At 38.8% G+C, this 22,382-nt stretch overlaps 1 pseudogene; it reads left to right on the forward strand.

Annotated features, from left to right (window-relative positions):
• Positions 1-9,890: 9,890 nt before the first annotated feature.
• LOC121480858 lies at positions 9,891-9,987 on the forward strand (annotated as a pseudogene).
• Positions 9,988-22,382: the final 12,395 nt, after the last annotated feature.

Raw genomic sequence — 22,382 nt, forward strand, 5'->3', positions numbered from 1 at the left:
TTTTCTAATTGATTGAAAGTTAGCATTTTGGGGAATTGCCACATGCTATTATAGTTCACTAAAGTGGAAATTTAATAAATAAGACTCAAGTGACTTAAAAGACTCATGTTATTAGAAACAGTTACTGACATTTAGGAGCAAAGAACCACCACATTAGTTTCTGGTTTGATTTGCACAACAGGCCAGGGAGTTCTCCAACATTATCACCATTACCTTATTATAGGCCATGTCGATGTTAGAGGCAGGCCAAAATAAGAATGGCCCCTAACTCCCTGTTGGCCCCATTTTCCAAGAGGTTTAATTGGGGGCATCAGATGTACATAATTATTTACATTTGTTCTCTCTCACCTATGTTCAACTCCTGTTAGCTTAGCCCATCAAGAGATTGTATAAATTATAGGCCAGTGTTTCTCATTACCCACAGAACTTGTTAAAATACAGAATCTTGGGTGCCTGGGTGGCTTAGTTGGTTAAGTGGCTGCTGTTGGCTCAGGTCGTGATCTCAGGGTCCTGGGATCAGGCTCCCTGCTGGATGGGTAGCCTCCTTCTCCCTCTCCAATGCTTGTGCTTTCCTGCTCTCTCCCTCTCTCTTGCTCTCAAATAAAATCTGAAAAAAGAAAGAAAAAAAAGAAAGAAGAAAGAAAGAAAGAAAGAAAGAAAGAAAGAAGAAAAGAAAGAAGAAAGAAGAAAGAAAGAAAAGAAAAAAGAAAGAAGAAAGAAAAGAAAAAAAGAAAGAAAAAAGAAGAAAGAAAGAAAGAAAGAAAGAAAGAAAGAAAGAAAGAAGAAAGAAAGAAAGAAAGAAAAGAAAGGAAGGAAGAAAGAAAATCTCAGACCCAAACCCCAAAGATTCAGATTCAGTAGATCTGTGTGGACCTGAGAATCTGTATTTTAACAAGTTCTCAGGTGATGCTCCTAAATGCCAGTCCTATTTATTATGTTTCTGTGGAGAATCCTGATTAATACCAATACACTATGGGAGCTCCACCCACATCATCTTGACATTTTGGCATTGTGTACTGCCATGCGTGCTACCCAAGGGCTTCTAACAGACACACTTGCAACTCTTAGCCTGATGGATTTCTCAGGCCAACAGAATCTACTTGACTGGTACACAGAGCTGCTGAAAGTGCCAGCCTGTAGGACTAGAGGACACTGAAGCTGTCCATGGCAGCAATGTATTTGAAACTACACTTTTTATTAGGCAGAGATGCCCCTCCCTGTCTCATTTCCTCATAGTCCTACTTGTACTTCTAAGGATTACCTCCTAAGTAAACTGTTTTATTCAAGTCCTTGTTTCAGGGTCTATTCTGGGTGTGCCCTCGCTACAATAGTAGTACATACAGGGTGGAAGAATCAATAAATAACAGTCTGTAACAGTCTAAGCATGTTGTTTACAAGCATTGACAACAATGCCAGAAGAAACAGGTAAAACAGCTGAAAGTCATTGCCTCTGGGGATGAGATCCGGGATAGACCTGAGGAAACAGGTAGGCAAAGAACAGCTGGTGTTTGTTAAAACTTTGTAATATTATTTGATTATTTAATACATGCACATGCATTTCTTTTATGAAAATAAAAGATAATATAGTATGCTTTTGACTTACTTGCAGAATAGGAGCAGCAGGGGAGAAGAAAAAAAAATACTGGTTGATTAAGCAAGAAGAAGAAATTTTCTTGGAAGAAATGTGATTTTAGTAATCAGACCAGAAAGAGATGATGGGAAAAAAATCTACACAGACTTTATCTATACAGTTTAGGAAGGAAAATGTACCCAAGTCTAACTGCATATAAATATGGTAAGATAGAACATGGTGGTGTTTAAGTCATTACTAGCCCTTCAAAAGTGAATGGGGCTCAAAAGAAATGTAAAAGAGAAAGACTCAAGATTTCAGGGAGCAAAGTGGAATGGTATTCCTTGAGAGAGAATTCAGATGCAAGAAATTTTGAAGAGCATTGTCTTAAAGCCATAAATAGGATGTCCAAAAAACACTAACCAAGAGATAGCCCCCTTGGAGAAGGAAATGTCTCTAAGTGATAACAGAAAACTTGAACAGCTTTTGAGAGAAAACAACTGAGAAAATCAAGATAGAATATGCAAAATATTATTTGGTAGGTGGATTTCATGGTGACCTAATTTTGTAGCATGAATCCAGAAACTGCCAGTCCTATGAGAGAATTCACTCCAAACATTCATAAAATTAAGTGGTTCAGCTTCTGGAAAGAACTGAATAAACTCCTATCAGACCACAGACTACAAACTCCAGGAAAACTATAATAACAGAATAATCTGAAGTACTAGAGAGAGAAAAAAAGAAGGCAGATGTTGGAAAGGGGTAGATACTTGGAAGAAGAAGATGAACCAAGGTGAATTTCCCATTTTTTGTGGCTTTTAGTTAAGGGCTAAGCTGCAATTGGCACCACGCAGAGCATATAGAACTTTGAAAGGAAACCAGTTATTTTGCCTTGAAGAACCAGAAGACATAGTGTGCATACATACAGCTGCAAGGAACTGAAAGAATTATCCCAGAAAGTATTTAGATAGATGGAGCTCCAATAGCTCCGTACAAATCTCTGCTGGACCCCTCAAGTCTAGATAATGATAAAAGAACTGAACTGAGATTTGAACTCCCACCTAAGAAACAGTGTTTGAAGTTTTAGTCTAACCAAGTCAATTGCCTGATAAACCAAACCAAAATTAGATAAAACAAGAAGTCAACACTCTCCAGAGGAATTTAATACCATCCAGTCTCCACATAATGATAGCCACATTGTCTGGGATACAGCCCCAAATACTCAACAAATAAAAACAAGGAAATTGCAACCCAGACTCAAAAGAAACAACAATCAATGCAGACCAAACCCCAAATTATTCAGATATTAACATTAGGACGCAAGAGTATTTTAAGATTTTATTCATTCATGAGAAACACAGAAAGAGAGGCAGAGACATAGGGAAACAGAGAAGCAGGCTTCCCATGGGGAGCCTGATGCAGGACTCGGTCCCAGGACCCTGGGACCATGACCTGAGCCAAAGGCAGATGCTCAACCACTAAGCCACCCAGGTGTCAATGAGGTGAAGAAAATATGCTCAAAATGCATGCAAGCTAGAAAATCTCAGCAGAAAAAGAGAAACCATGAAAAAATAAAGCAGAAATTCTAAAACTGAAAAGTGGAATATAAAACATTTGCTGGGTGGAGCAGAATGGAGATAACAGAGGAAAGAGTCAGTAAACTTGGAAATAGATCAATAGAATTGCTCTAACAAATAGACGGGGGGCGAAGGGGACACCTGGGTGGCTCTGTCAGTTGAGAACCTGACTCTTGATTTTGGTTCAGGTCATGATCTCATAGGTCATGGGGTTGAGTCTTAGGTCAGGCTCTGGGCTCAGCAGGGAGTCTGCTTGAGATTCTCTCCCTCTGCTCCTCACCACTGCTTGTACAGGTACTCTCTCTCTCTCTCTCTCTCTCTCTCTCTCTCAAATAAATAAATAAATAAATCTTTAAAAGAAAACAGACAGGAAGGAAGAGCAGGGAAAGAAGGAGGGAGGTAAAAAAGAAAAGGAAAATTAAAAGACAGAAACTCAGAGACCTGAAAGACGATATCAAAACATGTCAAAACACCTTAACGAATTTATAATTAAAGTCCCAGGAGAATAATAGCATGAAGCAGAAAAGAATATTTTTAAGAAATCGCAGCCAAAATTTTTCCAAATTTGGTAAAGTCATAAATTTACAGATTGATGAGGCTCAGCAAGACTCTAGCAAGATAAATATGAAAAAGCCCTTATTAGCACATGATAATCAAACTGCTAAAAAAGCAAAAAAAAGAAAAAGTCTCGAAAGCAGCCTGAGAAAAATACATTTCCCCAGGTTATTGTTAGCTTCATATCTGAAACAATGGAGGCTACAATACAGTGGAGTGACATATTTAAGATAGTGAAAGAAAAAAAAGCTATGTGGAGTGAAAATATCCTTCAAGAATGAAGATGGAATAGAAACATATTCTGAGTTAAGAAAAAGAAACTAAGAGGATTCATCCTCAGAAGTCCTGGACTACAAGAATTACAAAGAACATTCTTCAGCCTGAAGGAAATGGTACTAGATGGAAACATGTATCCTCAGGAAGGAATAAAGAGCATTAGAAACGGTAAAGAGCTGGTAATTATAAACACCTTTTTATTAAACCTTTAAGAATGCATACAGTTTAGAGCAAAAATTATAACACTGTCTTGTGGGATTTATAATATATGAGGCTACAATAAATATGCTGATTATAGCATAAGAGAGAAAGGAGGTAAATGCAACCCCTATGGCTGCAAGTTTTGTACGTTTTACATAAAATGATTAAGAATAGGGACACCTGGGGGCTCAGTGGTTGAGCGCCGTGGGCTCAGGCCGTGATCCTGGGGTCCTGGGATTGAGTCTTCTACCTCTGCCTGTGTCTCTGTATCTGTGTGTCTATTGTGAATAAATAAATAAAAATGATAAAGAATAACTCTAAAAAGGCCATAAAAATTAAGGATAAATATTGGATTTTTTAAAAAAGATATTGTTTATTTATTCACGAGAGACACAGAGAGAGGGGCAGAGATAAAGAGGGAGAAGCTGGCTCCTCGCAGGGAGCCAGATGTGAGGGATCATGACCTGAGCTGAAGGTGGATGCTCAACCACTGAGCCACCCAGGTGTCCCAAGGATAGACATTGTAATTCCTAGAGTAATTAGTCGAAACATACAATAGAAAAAGATATAATTAAACAGCCAATAGATAGATTAAAATGCAATTCTAAAATATATCCAACTGGTCCAGAAGAAGGCATGAAAGGATCAACAGAGGAACAAATCAACAACAGGAACAAACAGAAAACAAGTAACAAAATGATAAACGTAAATCTAACCATATCAATGAAAACAATTCAATGGTAATAGGAGTCTTTCAAAAAATGGCATTGGAATAACTGGATTATCCATATGGAAAAAAATCAAACCCTCGCTCCCACTATACACAGCTAGAATCCGCCATGGATTAGCCAAATCCATAATCAAAATCAAAATCATGGTGCTTTTAGAAGATAATCTAGGGAAATAGTTTCATGGGCTGGGGATGGGCAACACGTCTTAAGACAGGATACAAAAGCAATCAACTGATTTGGAAAAATCAGTTGATTTGTTCACCAAAAACAAAAACTTGTGCTCATCAAAAGTTACTGTTAAAAATAAAGAATAGATAAGCCACAACGAAGTGAAAACTGGGATTTATTTATAAGAGGACTATTTATAAAGATGTGATCAGAGTATAGGGAAACCAAAAGAGATAATGCCAGACCAGAGCTGGAACAGCAAAGGGCAAGCAGAGGTTACCGGAAGCCCGAAAGATAGAATCCTGTACAAAGAGTCACATTTGGAGGAGCTGGGAACTCCAGGATGCAGATCGGTGATCCTTAGTCAAGGAACACAGCCAGCTTGGGGCAGTTCCATAGGATAAGACCTAGGAGAATAAACAGCCTCACATTACTCTCCTCCATCTCTCCCGTCTTTCCCAAAGGCTCCCTCTTGACTGAAACCAACCAGAAGCCAAGGGCAGGGAGACACTGTAGGGGTGTCTCCATCACCTTGGCATTTATATTCCCATATGATTCTCTTCAAAACCACATTTTAACATTTTTATTATATGATCACACAGGACTTGCCAACAGGACCATTCCAGAAGTCCCCACAGACACGTGGTCAGATCTCTGCCAACTCTCAGCTTCCCAGCTCCTTCAGCTCTCACACTACCCATCAGAAGGTTAGGGATTCCAGAAAGCACAGTCTTGGACCGCACATTCACGTTGCCTGACAGACTCTTTTCTGAAAAAGCTTTGGTAACTTTGGTACCCAGAGCCTACTGTGGCAGATTTCCCTACCCCCCGTCACCATGCTTTTTAATGCTTCATCTCATCCTCCAGGGTGGAGTGGATCAGCCAGCTATCTGTACATTTTCCAGGACGTTTTTTTTCCCCCCCAGGGACGTTTGACAGACATTTTGAAATTATGCCTGAGTGACCGTACCAAAATTTGAATGTGGGATAAAGTAGAAGCGTCAGGTAACTGATAGTATTTGGAGCAGAAAGCAGCTAAGTTACCAGTAGAAACAGAGCACTGGAATAGGGTTAGATTCTAATTTCTGAAGAGATTAAAAAAATCAGATCCCCTAAATCTCAACTGCTTCTTGAACCAATTTTCAATTTTTCAAGAGACTTGCTAAGGCTTTGAGCTGTATCCCAAGAAACCTGAAGAAACTCTAACAGACCTCAGTTCTTGCAAACTTAATATACTCAATTGTTTCTTTCCTGCAGTTAAGTGACAGGCATAAAAGAAAAAGGAAACTTATTGCCTCGCACAATTGAGCAGTCTTGAAGTAGTCAAGTGAAGTTTGATCTAGCCACTCAATTATATCACTAAGGACTTTTCTCATTGTCTATTCCTTCTGCCATCGACAATGTTGGCTTCATTTCTAGGTTTCAGACAGAACCTATCCTTTCGTGGTGGCAGCAGATTCAGCCCTTACCATTTTATCATTGAGTGCTTGGAGAGCAGAAAAGAAACTTCTGATAATTTCTGTACAAATCTTGAGATTCACTCTGATTGAATCAACTCCTATCACATTCCTATCCATGAACTAGTCTCAAGCACCAAGGGCATTATTAGAGCTAATATATCAATGTTTTACACATGAAGTTAGAGATGGGTTCAGCTTTTATAAAACTGACTTCCCAAAGATATGGGGGTTATGAAGAATGGGACAGTGGAGAACGGATGCTTGGAAGCAGCACATATGTCCACATATGTCCTAAATGGCTATCCAAAGATTATACCTCTTCCATTGGTTTATTGAGTCCTGGCATTTAGCTTTAGGACTCCATAGACCATTCCAAATATTTCAGGCATATTTTATTAAGCTCTGGTGGGCCACTCCAAAGGGGAATATGGGTTTATCCTAGAACTTCTCTCTCCACTAAATTAAAATAAGATCTGTAGTCAGCCATCTTCTTCCTGCCTCCTACTAAAATACCCAGACATACACATACTATTAAAGGTATTTCATTCTTGGGGTATCTGGGTGGCTTAGTTAGTTGAGTGTCTGCCTTCAGCCAGGGTGGTGATCCCAGGGTCCTGGGATTGAGCCTCACATCGGGCTCACTGCTCAGCGGGGAGCCTGCTTCTCCCTCCCTGCCTGCTCATGCTCTCTCTCTCTTTTTCTCGCTCTCAAATAAATAAATAAATAAATAAATAAATAAATAAATATTTTAAAAAGGTATTCCATTCTTGCATGGGTCAAAATCCACACAGAAAAGATGCTTCATGGGGCACCTGGGTGGCTCAGTAGGTTAAGCACCTGACTCTTGATCTCAGCTCAGGTCATGATCTGAGGGTCATGCCCCACACTAGGTTCCAGGCTGGGTGTGGAGCCTACTTTAAAAAAAAATGTTTCATGCAATAACCCTGAAGTTCCCCTAATATGGCAGCTAAGGGTTTTGAGCATTTTAATGAGGTACCAATTAAATACATTTATCTCTACTTTATAGCTACCTTGTTTCCCATTATTCCTCTCTCACCTGCCTGCAAGACCCAGGATGCTATCTAGATCAAAGCAAGCTACAGAACTCAAACTTGACAAGCTGATAAGCCAATGGAACAGGAGATACAAATTATGCTGATCTATTCCTTTACTATACAAATAAAAAAGGTAATAAGACACCTTGAAAATAGAGTAAATAAAGAATATGTTTTTAAAAATTAGGCAAGCAGTTAGTTTGGGCTGTTGGCATATTATCCTTGATTACAGAATTTTAAACTAAAGGCTTCCACTGATTCACAAGAAAGATTCTCTTATAATTTGTTTACATTTATGTGTTTCAACCAATTAAGTACCCTTTTGCAAAACAATGAACTTCAACCCATACCTTCCAACATATATGAAAATTAACTCAAAATGGATCATGAACCTAAATGTAAAATCTAAAATTATAAAATTTCTAGAAGAAAACTTGGAAGAAGGGTGCCTGTGTGGCTTAGTGGGTTAAGCGGCTGCTTTGGGCTCAGGTCATGATGGGGGATGGCTGGAGTCTGGTTCCCTCCTCAGCAGGAAGTCTCTTTCTATATCAGCCCCTCTCTTTATTCATGCTCTCTCTCTCTCTCTCTCAAATAAATAAAAAGTTGTTTTTTAAAAAAAAAGAGGGATCCCTGGTGGCGCAGCGGTTTAGCGCCTGCCTTTGGCCCAGGGCGCGATCCTGGAGACCCGGGATCGAATCCCACGTCGGGCTCCCTGTGTATGGAGCCTGCTTCTCCCTCTGCCTGTGTCTCTGCCTCTCTCTCTCTCTCTGTGTGACTATCATAAAAAAAAATAAAAAAATTAAAAAATTAAAAAATTAAAAAATTAAAAAAAAAGAACACATGGGAGAAAATATCTATGACCTTTGGTTAGACAGATTTTTTGGATACGCTATTAAAAGCTCAATCCATAAAAGAATAAATTGAACTTCACCAAAATTAAAAACTTCTTCTCTTCAAAAGACAGTTAAAAGTGTAGAACAGACAAGCCACAGACTGGGCAAAAAATATGTGTAAATCATATATATCAGGTAAATAAGTTGTATTCAGAGTATACAGCTGATCTTTGGACAACATGAGTTTGAACTGCGCTGGTCAACTTTATACATGGATTTTTTTGGATAAATACAGTATAATACTGTAGTGTATTTTCCCTTATTTAAGATTTTCTTAGTAATGTTTTCTTTTCTCTAGCTTATATTAATGTAAGAATACACAATACTTACATAAAATAGGTGTTAAATCAACAGTTTATGTTATTGGTAAGGCTTCCAGTCAATGGTAGTCTATAGGTTAAGTTTTGGGGAGTCAAAAGTTATAAGTGGATTCTTAATTCTGTGGGGGGTCTTTACCCCTAACCCTTGTGTTGCTCAGGGGTCAACTGTACAAATAAATCTCATAATAACACATTTTAAAAATGGGCAGAGAAAATGAAGAGACACTTCGCCAAAGAAGATATAGGAATGGTAGGTAAGCACATGAAAAGATGCTCAACAGTATTAGTCAAGAGGAAAATGCAAATTAAAACCACAGAGAGATACCACTTTGCATCTGTTAGAATGGCTAAAATTAAAACTATTGACCACACCAAATGTTGTTGAAGATGTGGAGGAATTAGAACAGACCCCTGGTGGGAATGTAAAATAGTACAAAACTTTGGGAAAAGTTTAGCAGTTTCTTATAAAGTTAAATATGTACCTACCATATAATCTAGTCATTCTGTTCTTACTTATTTATTCAAGAGAAAAGAAAGCATATGGCCACACAAAGACTTTTCCGCAAATGTTCATAGCAGCTTTATTTGTAATCACTAAAAACTGGAAACAACACAAAGGTCCATCAATTGGTGAGTGAATAAACAAATTGTGGTATACCAGTACAATAAAATACGATTCAGCAATAAAAAAGAATGGATTACTGATACATGAAGCAATATGAATAATTAAAATAATTATGATGACTAAAAGAAGCCAGGCCCCAAAGGAGAGTGTATAATATAGGAGTTCATTTATAGAAAATTATAGAAGATGGGAACCAGGCTATAGTGACAGAAATTGGATCAGTGGTTGATAGGTGGTGGCAAGGATGGAGAAGATAGAGGGTAGGGAGGACGTGAGGGATGAATCACAAAGGGGCACAAAGAGGCAACTTTTGGGGATATGACTGTGTTCCCCATCTTGGTTGTAGTGAACATTCAACAGGCGTATATATGTCAAAACATCAAATTGTACAATTCAAATGTGTACAATTCTTTGTATGCCAATTATATTTCAGTAAAGTGTTAAATAAAGAAAGACTTAGTGCTTGCTTCAGGAGCACATACACTAAAATTGGAATGATACGGTGTGGTCCCTGCACAATGATGACACGCAAATTTGTGAAGCATTCCATATTTATAAATATGTACACAAGGGACATTTAAATGTGTTTGTTGGAAATATCCAACCATGTTGTCATTTGACAATATTTGCTGAATGCTTCCATGCACTGAAGGTACAAAGAAAAGGTCTGAGATGTAACCCCTATAATCCAAAGGCTTTCAGAGTTGTTGGCAAGTTCCCATTTTGAACTTGTGGGGTCTGAGCTGTGTGTGGGATCTATGATATAGATTTAGGATCTAGAAGTCCAGAGCCAAGGACAAGGTATGAGCTGAAGGCATAGATACTGGAGTTGGGATCCATCAAGCAAATGTGTTTATTTGGAGAAATGACCCAATAGGACACTGTTGTATACTGGAGCACCAAAAAGATAATGTCTGGGTCTAGTTTTTACTGCTTTGTTCTCTTATTTCCCCAAATAAACATAATCCTATTCTCCTAATTTTGATCAGAATTCATGGCAGGTGCCACTTCGTTATTCTTTTTTTTCTCCTTCGCTCAAGCTCTCCATTCGAATCCCTTATTTCCTTCTAGATCCATCTCTCTCCTTGAAGTGCATCTCTACTCCCTGAGGCTCTCCTCACCATATTCAGGCATCTTGAAGTCTGGTCCTGACCAGAGTGGGGTGAGCTGGTGAGTGGGGATTGTAGTATCAGATCAGGGGTAGCCTGCAGAGTTTCATCACCAGACTGTGGGAAGCCAAATGTAGATTGTTCATCCAGATGAGAACTATAGCATCTCATGAAGTCCTCGTAGGTCTTGGTATCTTCTATATTCTCTGAAATCTTCACTACCGACGCAGTTACTCTTTAGAGTAATGACCTACCTGGTCATTACTAGCCTGAGATGGCCCTTCTCTGTCCACAGCCACCCAGCACTTGACTGCTACCTCTAGACCATCTGCTGTCCTGCCTGTGGCTTATTGGCAAAAGGCAACGTTGGATGGGAGACTTTACAATCTGGATTGAAGTAGCTTCTTCAGAGAAGTAGGCTTCAAGTAGTGTTGCCAGTTTCCCTTTTATCTTATCTCATAGTCCTGGTAACTGTGCCTCTTCCTTCTTCTCCACCTTGTACTAGAACTCTTGAAACAAAATCCCCATCTCTGCTGCTTTCCTATTCCTTAGCACCTGGCTTGTAGGCTGGCTATATCAGACAAGAATTTCAGTTGGTACCAAAGTAGTGAATAACAGTGGCTTAAACAAGATAAAAGTTTATTTTTCTTTCAGGTAAATAACATCCAGAGGTAGACAGCCCAGGAATGCTGTAATGGTTCTTCAATGCTCGGGGACCAAGATTCTGTCTTTCTTTCTAAAACAACATTCTTAGCCCTGTTTCTATTTTCAAGGTTGCCTCGGGGCCCCCATTGTCTGTTGAAGCGCTGGCCATCACTGTTGTCTTTCAAGGAAATAGCAGGAGAAAGAGATAACGGGAGGGGAAGTGTGGGGGGGGCACATGGCAACTTTTCCTCCTCTTTTTACAGAACCTTCCAGAGAGTTCTACCTAGCAACTGCTGCTTATATTTCATTGGCTAGAAATTAGTTACACGGCCAAACCTTGCTGTGCAAACCAAATAAAACAAACATTCTAAGTAAGACGGAGAGAATGGATTTTGGATACACAATCAGAAGTCTCTGACAAAATTGCTCAGCTTAGGAACTTTTGCCATTCACATTATATTCCCCTCTTTCCCTGGTCCAGTGTCCTATCCTATCTCCCTGATCCTAATATCTGCTGATGGACTTCTATAAATCTGACTGCCTGCTGATTACCCACCTGGGTCTCCAAATTTTGTCTGTTTCTCTTGCTATATATATAATTGCTGAAATTACTCAATTAGTCCTAATTGGCCTTCCATGCTGTTGACACCATGCTTGGACTTCCTGTCCATGAATTCCTGGTGAGCAGTATTTTCCAGTATTGCCAAAGATGCTTGAAGTTTCCTCAGGGAGAAGAAGATGAACATATTGCACAAGAGGCAAATGTGGGAAAGGGTGATGACAATCACCATGTCAGACAGGAACGCACATCTGGTCTGAGGCAAGCAGATCCTTACCCTGCCTAAACTACAGCATCTTCCTCTTCTCCTTCCCATCTAATCAGTCCTCCTGTGTGGGACATGCCCCTGTATCCAAGGCCTTCATTCTCAGTTTGGAAACTAAATCGCTATCTTCCAAAATTTCTCCTCATTGTGGCCTCCCTGGCTCAGAATCATTTCTGGTTGTAATTCTTCAGTCTTAGACTTCATCTTAGAAATTATGTTTTCTTGAATTTTTTCCTTCACCTGAGTTGTCAGACACCCATTCTCAATAATAGCGTCTCCAGGCTCTACCCCGAGAATGGTGATAAATAAGTTTGCTGGAACAGGCTCATCCTGGCTTGAGAAACTCAATTGTTAAATCTGAAATATATTAAAAATAAAAATAAATATATAACGCTGTTGAGATGTTGATAGCTTGAAACTGGCTGCGGTAGGAGTATTTACAACACGGAAATTGGCAGATGCTACCAACTAGGGCCTCTTTTCCCCCAAAAAAGTGGTTTACTAGCACATCATTGCTTGTTTCTCCCCAAAATTGTCCCTTGTGCACTCACGTGTGTGCGCACCACACACCCCCCCACACACACACACACATACACAGTGGACAGTTGTAGCTCCAGATCTTCACCTCTTAATTCTACCTTAGCTTCCAGCAGCAGATAGCCTTTTACTAAGTACCTACAACCAGGATTCAACATTTTGACTCCTACTTAAACACTTTTGATATTCAATAACTGAATGAGAATTGATATTTTTGAAATACATTCTAGATCTTAAATACACTTATCCAAAACTCCTGAGCACACTGTTTGAGAATTGCTAATGTAGCACATCTGTCTGCAGAACACATATAACCATATGCAGGAATCATCTGTGGGGGGAAAACCTATATACCTAAAGTGGCGTTTCAGTAGAGGGGTTCATATATTAGCATCAGAGATGATTCACCACGGAATATTAACTTCCATGAACTTAATATTTGGAGAAAGAGAGCCAATTAATTATTATAGGTATTTCAGAAAGCCTTGTGCAAACTGTGCAATCAAAAAGCTTCATGAGCCAACCAAAATCATCAAGTTGCTTTGCCTTTGACAAGAATTATGTCAGTTCAGATAATGCTGTTACCTCATCATGATCAGGAGCTCTGTGACATGTTTCTTTGATGAATAACAATTAAAAAACGAAATATTCCTTATCTTTACAGTATTTTAGTAAATAAAACCATTCAAAATATGGAAGAAAAAATAATAGAAGGATGAAGGAAGGCTGGGGACCACTAGACTATGAATTTTTTAGAGGTTGCAAATACGGTGATTAGAAGCACAGGCTCTGGAGCCAGACTTCCTGGGTTTGTATTAGAGCTTTGTCACTTACTAGCTCTATGATTCAGGGCTAGTTACTTCATCTCTCTGTGCCTCAGTTTTCTCACCTATGAAATGGAAATAAAAGCACCTACTTTACATGATTATTGTAAAACCAAAATGAAATACCCCATAAAGTGTTTAGACTGCTGTCTGGTATGTAGCAAATAACTAATAAATATTTGCTCTCATTTTTATTATTAATGCTATTTTTGGAGTGCTTATGATGTGTCAGGAACTACGCTATATGCTTTAGATTGAATCTCCTGTAACAGTATGAGGTAAAAAGTAAAACCCATTTTGTGAGTAAGAAAACAGACCTTCAGTGAAATGATGTATGTTTTCCAAGTTATCCTGGCTAGTAAGCGAAAGAGGTTGGCTCAGTGTAGTTTCGGAGTTCCCATTTAAATGATAGAAATGTGTAAAACCAATCCAAGCTGCCTGATATTTAGTATTCTATCGGGAAATTCTTTCTTCATAGTCAGCCGAACCCTTGCATGCTGTAGCATAAACTATTCTGTTCTGTCTTCAGCAGAGTCAGAAAAACTCATCAACATCCCTCTGTTTCCACTCAAAGGCATTAAGTTTCCCTTCTGACTTGTCTCCAGGTTTTAACAACACACAGGCTCCAAAGGCCTTTTTCATGAATTCTATTTGTTAACCATAGGATAATTTCCACAGAAGTATTTCCACTTTCTTTACTGTAATTTTAAAATTAGACTTTAAATGTAAGGTTCATTCTTAATGTAAGTAGGGTGCTGTATCCTTTGGCTGAACTTGCTTTGTTTATGAAACAGCTGGATATAAGGATCCTTTTCCCCTGTTTTAGACTTCTTATCCCAACTTCTTATCTAGAAGCTGCTGTCCACAAGTTGTCACACATACTTAATAAGAATTTTTAAAATGTTCAAGTTTGCATGTCATTTTGTTTCATCGGGGTGAGTCTAGGTTCATTTACATTTAGTTGTACAATCAGGAAGACTTTTTTTTTTTTTTTAGGAAGACATTTAAATAGCTGTGAGGACTGGTGTTCTCTAAGAGATGGATATTATGTCATTGTTTATCATTCATTCATTCTCCTTGTCTGGGTCAGCAGTGTGCTAGACTTCAGGAACAAAGGACAACAGTCCCTTATCGCAGGGAGTGTGTACGTTTGTCTCATCAGAGACAAAAATGTGCAATTGCCTAATTACAATGGTAGAGCAAAGTAGAGAAATCAACAGGAACATGAGAGAAAGGGGGCAGGAAGATACCCTCAAATGTGGAGATAGTGGGATCTGATAAAAATCCGGGGTGACTGACCTATCAGAGACCCAGGCTCTAAGTCCATGCTTACAATTTACATCATAATTATGCCATCCATTATGGTTGAATGGTACTCCTCCCATGAAAACATATGTTGGAGTCCTACCTACCCCCAGCACCTCAGAATGGGATCTTACTTGGTGACGGGGTCATTAAAGTGAAGTCACTAGGGTGGACTCAAATCCAAAAGAGAGGAATTGGGATGCAAAGACAGATGCACATGATGGGAAGACAATGTGAAGACAGGGAGAAGTCAGCCATCTACCAGCCAAGGAACACATCTTTCCCTCATCAGTCCTGCTGACACCTTGATCTTGGACTTCTGGCCTCCAGAGCTGTGAGGCAATACATTCCTGTTATTTAAGCCACCCACCCAGTCTGTGGTACTTGGTTATGGCGGCCCTACCAGACTAACAGAGCACTGTGCTGTCATAAGCATACCTCACATCACAGGCTCCACTCTGGGTGAGGCGCTCAAAGTACAACCAACCATAAAACTGTCTGCATCTGCCTTTGGCTCATTTGTATGCTATGACTCAGAGGAATCTTGAGGTTTCTTTAAATAGTGACTTTGAGTCTACAAGATTCCTTTATCCTCTTTAGTGTGGATACCACCCATGGCCCTTTGTTTGTTTATAAGGTAAGAAATATACAAGTATATGGGGAATTCTGGAGCACAGGCAATACCCAACGGGTAAAACCTTACAGTAAGTAACAGATCCCTATGGCACTACTTAAGATAAATGGTTAATAAACACAAAAAAGATGTTCTGTCTCACATGTAATCAGATTTGTGACAAAAGTACTCTTGGTAAATGGGAGATGCTACTACACATCAGAGAACCAACAAATGCACGCATCCAGAGTGAATGACAGCCTGTTCGCATATATCACACACACACCACTGCCATTTGTCCTCCTGTTGAATGAACCTGGAATTATTATCCTGGAATACACAGGGACATGTGACCTTTAAAACCAAAAACCAGAAAAACCCACCTTCCGTTGTATATATTCACTTCAGGCAATAGCTTCTGAGGAGAGATTTTTAACCTGGAAAAAATCTGAGGCCATGAAAAGATAACCTAATATTTAGCTCCTGGATAGACTAAGCAAGTTCAGCCAAAGGACATTATTTGTTTTGGGGTTTTTGTTGTTGTTGTTTCCAACATGTTTTGCCCTTAGGTCGGCAGGGTTCCCCTTTCTTTTCTCATCCCGAGTCTTTCTCTCCCTGGAAAATTTCCAAGCAGAACCCTGGTTCCAGGTCCTAACAGCCCCATCTGCCGCCACTGGAACTCAGAGGGATGACTCATTCCTGTGTGTTTGCCTCAGCAAGCTCTTCAACAAGACTTCGTTCCTCTGCCCTTCCATCCCTCAACCCCTCGGCCTTGGCCAGTGTCCACAGTGGGCTTTTCTTTCAGTCTGTCTTGATTTCTGTCCTTCTACTGGAAAAGAAAAAAAACTAAGTATGAAAACCATATACATAGGGGAAAAAGGAAGTGAATAAGGTTAAAAATGGAAGCCCCTCCTTCCAAGGATTATCAGTAGCATCAATGTGCACATCCTTCAAGGTACACAGATTTCTGTTCCTTTTCCCCTTTTTAGAGTGTGTTCTCTACATATTGTTCTGACTGGCTTTTATCACTCAAAAATATGTCAGCAAACATATATCTCCCTCATTTTTAACAGCTATTATTCCACAGTGTAGATGGATTACATTTATTTAACCATCCCTCTACTCCTAAATGTTGAGGTGTGGTCCGGTTTTTTTGGCTCTTACAAATGGTACTATAATAGACATACAATATAAATATATTTTGCACATTTAGTGTTTCTGAAGGACAAAATACTTGTGATGGAAATGCACGGTCAAAGAATATATGCATTTTTAATATTTATAGATGCTGCAAATTACTTAACAGAATTTTTATCAGTTCACACCCCAGTCAGTTGAGTATGCAAGTTGTTACTTCTCATACACACTCATGAACACTTGATATTAAAGCGTTTTTTTGCCAAGCCAGTAAGAAAAAAGTGCTATCTTGTTTTTACTTACACTCTGATTAACGGTGAGATAGAGTATGTTTTCATATGCTTATTAGCACATAGTCCTTCTTTTGAGAATTATTTCCCCATATCTCAGGTCCATTTTCTTATTTTGCTCATTTTTATTTTGCTGCTTCTTTTTCCTATTGATTTCGAGAAGCTATTTGTTGTTCAACTTCTTCCTGTTGTGTATATATGTTGTATATATATATCTTCTCCCATTAGGTAACATTGTTTATGGTACCCTTCGCTGCATAGATATGTTAATTTTTTGTACTCAAATCTGTTTAATCTTTTCTGTTAATTTCTAGAGTTTTTATAAAGATCACTAATATTGTGAGTCGGTTATATTTTCTTTCAGTCATTTCTATTTTCCTTTGTTTAGGTTATTAATCCATCTGGAATTTCTTCTGGAACATAGAATAAGATAATGTTTTAGTTATGCTTAACAGGTTCTTTTTTTTTTTTTTTTACAAAGATAACAATTCCCTGTGGGTGGTCCGCAAGTAGCTACCATAGAGTGACTCAGAGATTCAGGCTCCTTTCATCTTTACTCTCCTCCAGTAAGTAATCAGCAAATTACCATTCAGGACACACTGACACACTGCCTATTTTTGTAAATAGAGTTTTATTAGATCACAACCATATCCATTTGTACACAGAGTCTATGACTGCTTTCCTATAAAACAGAGTTGAGTAGTTGCGATAAAGACTTTATGACCCACAAAGCCCAAAATGTTTACTATATGGCCCTTTGTGGAAAACGTTTGCTGACTCTTGCTCTAGAGACCCAAGCTCCTGAGTTTTACATGGCAGATTAAAAAGAGAGATCATGTAGTAAGTTTTCCATGGGTGGGACCAGGAAGTGGAGTATAAAACGTTCCATTGGTCAGAATTCAGTCACGTGGCCTCACCTAACTACACAAGAGAAATGTGTAGGGGAAATGTGAATTAGTTGTGCCCCCACAATGAAAGAAAACAGATTTGTGGAATTGTTAGCCAATACCTTACACAGTGTACCCTGCAATGATTTTTTTTTTCTTCCTCTCTACTTTTAATCAGAATAGGCTAGCGTATGCTGCAGAAACATTACAACTCCTAAATCTCAGTAGCTTAGAACAACAAGGTTTATTTTCTTGCTGGTACTACATATCCAGTGAGGGTGAGCAGGGGTGGCATTGCTCATTGTTGTTGCAGTAAGCCAAGCCAAGAATTTGATTCTGGAGCCTGGGAGGATTATGCATTGTGGAAAACCCAGAGTGGGAGCTGACTCTAGAGGAGAGAGGAGGTGCTGGGTTCTCAGAGCTTTGTCTTGGGGCAGTGACCAGTAGGCAGCAGGGCTGCCTCTTAGGCTGCTTCTAGGGGCACAGGGGACTTTTCCCAAGGACCATTGCCTGGTTGTAGTAGAACCAGGCATCACCTTGTAGTAGTAGAACCACCTATAGTGGTAGAACCACCACCAGTAGAACCACCAACACCTTGCTGGTTGTAGTAGTGGAGGGCTAAGAGAGTGTGGTGATGTGTGCAGCTCTTCACTTCTGCCCAGAACTGATACCATCACTTCAAAGCAAGTTGTAAAGCTCCACTGTACTTCAGTGGCATGGAGAAGTGCAATCCTACCATGTGCTTCAAAAGAAGCAGGGCTAGAATATTTGTGGACAGCCCTATTACATGCTACACTCACACACAAACAACACATTCATCTCCTCCCTAAGGGAAATCACCCAGTTTCTACTCAGTCACTCCACCTAGTCAAAGTCAAGGATCTCTAAATGATGACTCTCCAGCAGGTCTGAATAGTGGTTTGGAGCCTAGTAGTCTAGCGGTCTTAGATTAAAGCCTAGCAACTAAAATCACTCTCTGTCCCCATTACATATTCAGATGCCAAAACTGTTATAGAGACAACAACTAATCATGGCCTGTAACGGCCTTCTGGGATTGAGACGTTTGCATGAGTGTGAACCCTGCTCTGAATGTGCAGGGAATCAGGAGCCAGCACAATCTAGGGGGGTGGAATATGGCACTTTGCTGAAATCAATACTGCAGGGAAAGAGTTAGCCTCATTGAGGAATAGGTCAGTGTTGCCCCATACTTATAATTAAGTACATTGGATAAAGGGTTTGAGTGACAATATAGAGGAAAGCACATTAAAAACACCTTTATAGAAACATTCGAATATAAACTAACATAATTTGTTCATCCTAAGAGAACATTTACTCTTAGGATTCTTGTTTGTTTTCTTAAGAAAAGACCTTCATTGTTCTATTTGATTTAGAAAACAGTAAAAAGAGGTTCATGGATTATAATTATAGAGAATCATTTTTGAACAACAGTGTCATCCTAGCATTAGACAGGTAATCCCCAGATCAAAATTTCAAATGATACAATTTTTCAGATAAATTTTCAATATCTGGTTCAAACACTGATATTCCAATATTTTTCCATACTCTATTTCTTTCAACTTTTATATCTCCATGCAATTATAGAAGTGCAATTTGTATGTTTTTAAAATCATTTATGCTTAATTCATCAAAATACTGCTTTGTGAGTTATTTGATATGCAAAAAAAGTTTTTTTTTTTTTTTTTACAAACTTTTCAATAAGCATTTAAAACCCTCTGTCCCAGAAACAGGAGAAATTTTCATTTTTTCCAGAGTAAATAATTATTTTCTTTAGTTACTTTATAATTGTCTTTCCATGGGCTAGGCCATTCCCAGGAGAAGATTAATTTTAGTCCAGTTTGTGGTACAGTGGCCACAACTACACAGCTATTCTCCATTTGTCTTTTTTCATCAATTCAATGCTGTAACATTTTGCTCTCAATACACATGCCAGTTACTCTGATACCTACTACCTACTTGGTGGGAAATAGCCCTCAAATGCAAAATGCCATGTATGGGCTTCTGAAAACTCTTCCCGCTGGTCATATTCAGTTCTTGAAAGCATTTTTCTTTTAGATTTTACTAAACTAGTTAGATTTGGGAAGAGAATGAAGTGGTGGAGGAAAGGAATAAAGACTGAGTTCAATGTTATTTCCAAAGCCTTCCCAGGAAAACAATTTATTATTCACTTTGGAATCCTAATTATAGAGATAACCCCTCTAATTAAATGAATTATTTGGCCACAGAACCTAAAATGTACATCAAATTTAAGTCTAATTGCCACAAGTTATCTTTTACACCTAAGTTTAATAAGCAATGGGATGTTTATCCTTCATATTTCTATGTAATACGGCTTCTCAATGCAAGTTTTTCTATCCATGGCACAGGTAGGGCCAGACTGTATAGATAAAAATCCTCATTCCACCGTTTGCCAGCTAAATAACTTAAGCAAGTTAAAAAAAAATGTTATTTAAATTAAATTAATTAACATATAATGTATTATTGGTTTCAGAGGTAGAGGTCAATGATTCATCAGTCTTATATAACACTCAGTGCTCATTTCATCACATGCCCTCCTCAATGTCCATCACCCAGCCACACCATTTCCCCCCTTCCAGAGGCCCTCAGTTTGTTTCCTATGATTAAGAGCCTTTTGTGGTTTGTCTCCCTCTCTGATTTCATTTTGTTTTATTTTTTCCTCTCTTTCCTTTGGGACCTCTGTTTTTTCTTAAATTCCACATATGAGTGAGATCATATAATTGTTTTTCTCTGATTTACTTATTTCACCTAGCATAATATCTTCTAGTTCCATCCACGTCATTGCAAATGGCAAGATTTCATGTTTTTTTTTTGATGGCTGAGTAGTAGTCCATATATATATATATATATATATATATATATGTCACATCTTCTTTATCCATTCATCTATCGGTGGACATCTAGACTCTCCATGGGTTTATTGTGGACATTGCTACTATAAACATTGGGGTGCAGGTGCCCCTTCAGATCACATTTGTAATCTTTGGGGTAAATACCCAGTAGTGCAATTGCTTGGTCATAGGGTAGCTCTATCTTCAACTTTTTGAGGAACCTCCATACTGTTTTCCCGAATGGCTACACCAGCTTGCATTCCCACGTGTAAGAGTGTTCCCTTTTCTCTACGTCCTGCCCAACATCTGTCATTTCCTGACTTGTTCATTTTAGCCATTCTGACTGGTGTGAGGTGGTATCTCATTGTGGTTTTGATGTGTATTTCCCTGATGCTGAGTGATGTGGGGCATTTTATCATATGTGTTTGTTGGCCATTTGTATGTCTTCTTTGAAGAAATGTCTGCTCCTGTCTTCTATTTCTTGATTAGATTACTTGTTCTTTGGGTGTTGAGTTTCATAAGTTCTTTACAGATTTTGGATCCTAGCCCTTTATCTGAGGTGTCATTTGCAAATATCTTCTATTCTGTAGGTTGCCTTTTGGTTTTGTCCAGTGCTTTCCTCTCTTTGCAGAAGCTTTTTTTTTTTTTATCTTAAGCTTTTGCAGAAGCTATTTTATCGTCAAGATATATCTTGACGAAATATCAATAGTTCAATTGGCCTTTGTTTCCCTTGCCTTTGGAGACGTGTCTAGCAAGAAGTTGCTGTGGCCAAGGTCATGGAGGTTGCTGCCTGTGTTCTCCTCTAGGGTTTTGATGAATTCTGGTCTTTAGGAATTTAGGAATTTAGGTCTTTCATCCATTTGGAGTCTATTTTTGTATATGGTGTGAGGAAATGGTCCAGTTTCATTCTTCTGCATGTGGCTGTCCAATTTTCCCAATATCATTTGTTGAAGAGATTGTCTTTTCCTATGGATATTCTTTCCTGCTTTGTCAAAGATTGCTTGACCATAATGTTGAGGGTCCATTTCTGGGTTCTCTATTCTGTTCCATTGATCTATATGTCTGTTTTGTGCCAGGACCATGCTGTCTTGATGATTACAGCTTTGCAATAGAGCTTGAAGTCTGGAATTCTAATGCCACCAGCTTGCTTTCTCAATAATCCTTTGGCAATGTGAGGTCTTATCTGGTTCTATAAAAATTTTAGGATAATTTGTTCCAACTATGTGAAATAAGTTGATGCTATTTTGATAGAGATTGCATTGAATGTACGGATTACTCTAGGTAGCACAGACATTTTAACAATATTTGTTTTTCCAATCCATGAGCATGGAACTTTTTTCCATTTCTTTGCGCCTTCCTCAATTTATTTCGTGAGTATTCTATGGTTTTCTGAGTCCAGATCCTTTGCATCTTTGGTTAGGTTTATTCCTAGGTATCTTATGGTTTTGGGACCAAATGGAACAGACCCATAACCAGCAAAGAAACTGAAGGAGTAATCAAAAAGCTCCCAACAAACAAGAGTCTCGGGCCAGATGGCTTCCCAGGGAAATTCTACCAAACATTTAAAGAAGAATTAATACCTATTCTACTAAAGCTGTTTCAAAAAAATAAAAATGGAAAGAAAACTTCCAAACTCTTTCTATGAGGCAAGCATTACCTTGATCTCAACACCAGACAAAGGCCCCACCAAAAAGAAGAATTACAGACCAAAATCCCTGATGAACATGGATGCCAAAAATTTCACCAAAATACTAGCTAATAGTATCCAACAGTGTATTAAGAGGATTATTCACCACAACCAAGTGGGATTTATACCTGGGCTGCCAGGGTGGTTCAACATCTGCAAATCAATCAATGGGATACACTACATTAATAAAAGAAAGGACAAGAACCACAGGATCCTCTTGATAGAT

This window comes from Vulpes lagopus, chromosome 22, assembly GCF_018345385.1.
Source record: "Vulpes lagopus strain Blue_001 chromosome 22, ASM1834538v1, whole genome shotgun sequence".
In the NCBI taxonomy this organism is placed as follows: Eukaryota; Metazoa; Chordata; class Mammalia; order Carnivora; family Canidae; genus Vulpes; species Vulpes lagopus.